Source organism: Cinclus cinclus, chromosome Z (genome assembly GCF_963662255.1).
Source record: "Cinclus cinclus chromosome Z, bCinCin1.1, whole genome shotgun sequence".
Classification (NCBI taxonomy): Eukaryota; Metazoa; Chordata; class Aves; order Passeriformes; family Cinclidae; genus Cinclus; species Cinclus cinclus.
Genome location: NC_085084.1, coordinates 68433085 through 68439439, shown reverse-complemented (window position 1 = coordinate 68439439; position 6355 = coordinate 68433085).

Genomic DNA, 6355 nt, shown 5'->3' with positions numbered 1-6355 from the left:
CCTTTGTGGCAGACATTGACCAAAACCCTCTAAAACTACGAAAGCTTTGTTTTCCCAGTATTATCCAAATTTTCTTATTAAAAGTGGCAGAGCCAAATCTAAGTCAATTCTTGTGATGAGATCTCAGGCCTAAACACTTACATAGTTGTTTTGTGAAGAGCAGCCTGCCTGCAGAGACTCCTGCTCCATCCTCAGTCCTAGAAATGTGACACCACTGAATCCAGTTAAACTCCAGTGTTTAAAAACTGCTGACAATGAGAGCAGCATCAGACCCACCTAACTCTGTGTGTTTTACATGTGTCTAATTTTTCCCATCCCACACCTGACTTTGTTTTCAGGTCTGTACCACTGATGCTCATAAAGCGTACTGTTTCATAGATCAAGATAGATTTTTTTGTTGTTGTTGCAGTTATTAAATAATTTAGAGTTTTGAAAGAAAGCAATCAGTTGCCTTCCTTTGTGTGAATACCATTTTTCATATAGAAAAACCAGGATTAGTCATTTGATAGCTGACATTTGAGTCATGTTATGTTGCAGTCTTTTTCTCTTAAACACAATGCTACACAAGTACCTGTTGCTCTGACAATCAAAATCCACCTATTGTAAAAATGTTCTTAACACTTGGGTTTGTTTGAAGAGGTAGCTTTAATCCTCTGCCTGAGAGTCAAACAGGATTTCTTCTGGTATGGGTAGCCTAGGAACTGTATTTCACAATGCTCAGCATTCTTTGAATGCAGCATGACTTCAGAAATAGATCCATTGAGAGCACTACTTTCCCTGATATTTAATCTTCTTTATAGAATATTCCCCCATCTGTTTAGCAGTCATCAAAAGGGAAGTAATAACAAAGGGAGAAATTTACTTCTGTAACTCTCCTCCTTTGAAAGAATCACAATGCATGGCTGAGCTCTCCATCCCCCAGCAGAAAGAATTTCCTTTGTGCTTCCAGTCCTCTTACCTGAAAGTGTTGAGCCTTTAGCACCTCCCAGTTCCAAGACAAACTGCTTCATGGCCAATTGTTTTCAAAAAGCTGACATCTTGTTCACCTGTCTAGAAAATGGAGTTACAAGTTGTACACATCTTAGCCAATGAGTTTAACATCTTGTCCCTGTCTCAAAACTTAATATTCCCCAGTTACTGCTGTTTTGGATAATCAAACTAAATGTTTAACACTTCCTTCATTATGTTCATTTTCAGTGGAAATACTTGCAATTAAACATCAGTGGTGCCAAAGAAACCACAAAGTCACCAGTTATTTCTGTCTGTGAAATTACAGAGTAATCATATAATCTTGTCTATGCTGGCTAGTGAGAATAGGCACATGCTAGCACCAATATGACAGACACCACTGCCGTATTAGGCAGAGAAGACTTCTGAATTGTGAAAGGAGATACCTTGGAGACCACTGAGACTTAGGAACAGATGTCCATTAATTAATCGGTGGAATTTGAACATTACAGTAATTTGCTTTTCCACAGAGAACTTGTGAAAACTTTCAACATACTAACTGGACCCCAAGTCCAGCTGAGATAGAAATTGCCTCAGTTCTGCTTCAGTGATTGCTGCAATGATGATTTATACCATCTGAGCATTTAAGTTCATGTTGCTGTGTGTAACCATAGTGAGAAAGGTATATTCCACTGAGCTGAGTAACATAGAATGCTGGAGTTTAATTATTTTTCTGTTTCTAATTCCTCAGTTTGTCTTATTAATTTTATAACTTGCTGAAATAGGGACACAGTAAGTTTGTAAGTTTGCCTGTTAAATATTTTGTTAAATTTGGAAATACTACCCACTCTTCTTGTCAAGAGATCAAAATCTTAGATTCATTTTCCAGTGTGAATGTGATTCATTCCTGATGTTTTGGGTGAGTCATCCCCTGTTCTTACCTTGTCTTCTTCAAATGTAAATGGGAAAGTATATGCAGCCTAAGGCCTGTTTTGGTACATAGGTAAAATATATGTGTTTTAAGTGACTATGTTTTTTAATAAATTCTTAGGAAACATGCAAAGCAGTCACATTGTTCTTGCAACAATGTTGCAAGATGCAAATAATGTTTGGGTTAAAGTTATGGCATCTTTGCTATCAATTTTCTGGGAACACTGAGAATAGTCAAATAAGCAGTTAACTCTGAAGTGTCCTAGTTATATTCTTGTAGGATGGTGAGAATGATTTTATCTTTCAATTAGGAAGCTAACTCATGTTGAATAATTTGTATCTACTTTGGGAAAGAAAGGTGCTGAAAATGTGGTGAAATTAAGTATTTTATTTGATCCATTACCATAACGTTTATTTCATTTTCAGCAGTGCTGGAAAGCAAGCTCAGTGAAACAGAGTTTGCTTGTATATAGGCATGTGCAAATAAGTTTTCCCATTTTATTGCAACAGAATGCATTTCTTATTTGTCAAGGAATAGCAAGGAAAAGAAGTATCCTTACAACTTTTTTTTATTTCATTTAGCTGAGTTTCATCTTAAGCATGACTTCTAACTTTGGTTTTTATCCTAGAAATCAATTGAAAGAATATTTTTAAGAAGTTGTCAGCCAAAAATAGCAGCTCTATTGCTGACACCACCTCCCCTTCCCATCCAATTCTGGCAAATGTTTTCCTTCCTCTCTTTCTCTTCTTATCCAGCCATTTCATCCAACAGAACCAGAGACTGGTTTACTGAGAGTATACAGATGAGAGACAGGAGCTGGGGAGAGAGAAGATAAAAGCCTGGAGAGGACAGAGATGTTCTCTCTTGTTCCTTATATACTTTCTAAGCATCCTGTCTGCCTATGGGGAAAAGACACCCTATCTGCCAACTAGTTTAATGTCTTTTAAAGTTTTACCTGGTATTTCAAAAACAGTAATGCCAATTGATAGCCCTGAAGTATCATTTCTAAAGAACATTTGAAATAGACTATTTGGGAACTTTAGAATTGAATGTCTTGAATTTTCTAGAAATAAATAAATGGTCTCCATTTCTTGCTCTGAAACTGTTTACAGGAGTAACCTGATCTGTCCTGCTATCTCCATCCAACCCTAGAAACGCCTTTTTTAACAAACTCAATGCCTGTGGCCTGCTTTAATGCTTTTTCAGATCCCAGATATCATCTGCCACCTGCCAGCCGTTGACATACATCTTGATAAACAGTGTTTTTCATTTCATGTGAACTGGATTGTTCTTGTTTACACCCAGCAGTATAAAACAGCTCCTATTGTCCATTGTTCCCTTATGTACTCTCAGAAAATCTGTTTGTTTCTGGCAGCCTTCTCTTCAAGGAATGTGATGTAGAGTACAGATAAAAGTGTAAGCATCTGTTAAGATGACTGGCATTATTCTGATAACAGCATAGAAATCATCTGCTTGGGAAGGCAGGCAGGCAAGCCAAACAAAATTAACTGTGTCTTCAGTCTGCAGTGGATATGATAAAACATATGCTTTAATTCCAGGAGAATTAAAGCAGCTGTGCAAAGCCTGTTGCCTATTTCCTAGGCTTTCCTAGGCTTCCTTCATGGCTGGCATGCATGTACTGATTCCTTCCGTAGGAGCTGACATTTACTTAGAGGGTAAGCTGCAGTGCACTTCTAAGAAAAATAGTTTGGATAAAGGCAAAAATTCCCCAGAGTTCTTCAAATATTAATTGTTCTTGGAAGCTTTAAGGAATGTTTGCAGTCCTAGAAGGTGGTACCTGACACAAGTGTTGATGCTTTATTTCAGCTCTGAGTGATAGAGGAAAGTCTCTCCAGTCATCAGTCCTATTTCAGACAACACTGAGAAAATTCTTTATGTTTTCCAGTTCAAGCTTTGACCTGACCTGACCCTGTTTAACTTTTAAAATCTGACCAGCAGGGTCTGAAATTATTTTTTCTGTATCTAAGAGTCGAACACATATTTAAATGCTTTAGGCCTCTGCTATCAATATTGGTCCTCTGATCAAAGATAAATTGTTTTATTTGAGTTTTACACTGCTGATTTTTTCTCAGCAGCCCTAAAAAATGTTTCTGGAGGAAAAAATTACTGAAATCCCAGATCCTATGTTTTTTTTTATTTCTCACTAAAATATATTTTTAATAAGGACCTAAGAATCTTCAGTGGTGTCTGCTGAAAGGCCCTTCTCTACTTCTCCAATGATTTTTTTCTCGTTATTGCTGGGTATATTCAACAAGATAATGTTCTTGGAAGAGACCAGCTATTACTCTTCCTCCCATTCTATCCTTCCTCTGTTTTATTTTCAGTTTTTATTATGCAAAATGTAAGAGTCCTTCTGGATGCTTTCAGCAAATACAATTGTCAAATTCCCTAAAATTCAGAAAGCAGAAGCAGCCCTAGAAAATCCTCTGCGAGATCCCAGCACTTTCATAAAACATTCTAAATGAGATAACTGGCATGAAAATCAGGGAAAGACTCTCTCCCATCACTGATGTTTCTTTGTGCTGCACAGGGATATCAGGTTGATACTTTGATAGATTGCAATCTGTTTTCAGCAGCTGACCCAGACATAACATCATCATTTCCTGATTATATTGATATGTGTTTCTATTATTTGCTTATTTTGCGCCTTGAGAAACAATTCCTTTTTGTTGTTAAACTGTAAACAGCATAGCAAGGCCTCATATTAAATCATAATTATTTACCATGCTGTTCACGCACCTTTGTCCCTGGGGAATGTGGTGACGTGAATTTACAGGAAGATCGGGGTATTTCTCACCAACAGTTTCCTGTTATTGATATGCTTTTGTTTAGTTGTGATCTTTTTTTTACTCTTTCAGGTTCTCAGGGGAAAAATAAACAGGCACATGACATTAATCACAGTCCTTGGGTATCGTATTGGAAGTCTCACAAATACTTTCGATGTGGAATTGTGAACTAGGTTTGCATCTTTCAAAAACACCAATGACAGCTTATTGTTTGCTAGTACTTGCTCTCCTATTCTGATAAATTATTCCAACAATTCTTTAAAATTCTTTTGTGATTATGTTCCTTTTTAGATGCCAAAAAGGTTCAAAAGTTTATGAAGACAAACTTCAACGGTTTGCATCCCTGTGTGTAGATTTGCAGAATTGGGCCAAGTTTTCATTTGAGAGAAAATACGGATCACATAAGAGATACAGAGATAGTTTAAAAATCCTGAGTCCTTTCAGCAAATACTATCAAACATGGCCAAAAATGTTTTCTTTAAGACAGTTTGCCAAGTTATTTTCTTTAGGAATATATGAAGCCAATATTCTTTCTGGAAAAAATATTCTATAAATTGTATTTACCAGTGTGTCAAAAGTCACCAGTAAAATTACCAGGGTAGCTACCTAAAATGTAGCTCCTAAAATCATTTTCAGTGGTTTTGACTCTCCTACTTTCTGTCTGTCTCTATGGATATGTGGTACACTCCTAGCAAAAAAACTTTTGCAAAATATCTTGATTTTGCAATAAACAATAGGACTAGAACAACCAAGAAATTTAATAACAAACCAAACTTTTGGAGGTTTATTTTTTTTTTCTTCCAAAGCATTGTAGAAATATTGTGGTTATAGGCAAAATGACATTGTGTCCTAGAGAGCCCACACCAGGAAGGCCACCGAGAGATCTGTTGGCTAAAAAACATCATTAAAGTAACTCACAAGTAATGTAGTAGCTATTCAGATTCATTACCAAATTCTCAGGATTTAATACTTTTGTTTCCTCATTATTAAATAGCATCTTTCTTAGCATCTGTGCTGTAAGATATAGAGAAAAATCTCAGAGTCAAACCTACATGTCCACAACCTATTTGTGGCTGCAGATTTATTATATTTGGTACTTAGTACTTCAGTGATGCATTGAGTGTGTGACACTTGCTGTCCTTCATTTCTGCTGCTAGTATTAAGGACTAAGAGTAAGCTCACAAAAGCTGTATGAGATATAATATTAATAAGAAATCATAGGATGGCTTCAGTTGGGAGGGATCTTAGAGGTCAACCAGTACTACCCCCTGTGCTATGGACAGAGATACTTTGCACTATCCCAGGTTGCTCAGAGCTCCATCCAGCCTGGCCCTGAACAATTCCAGGATGGGGCATCCACAGCTTCTCTGGGCAACCTGTTCCAGTGTCTTGCTATCCTCACAATAAAGAATTTCTTCCTAATATCTGATCTAAACCTTTTTTCAGTTTGAATCTATTCCCCCTTGTTCTGTCACTACATGCTCTTGTAAACAGTCTCTCTCCATGTCATATAACTTCATCCTGAGGTTTTTAACCACCTTCTCCTACTGTAGTATTTAACTTCTGGATAACATGTAGATATTATATGATTTCTTAAAATACTCAATTGTTCATTTCCATGCACACCATGTAATCCAAACATCTGTGTAAAAAGTTTTTCAATCCTGCT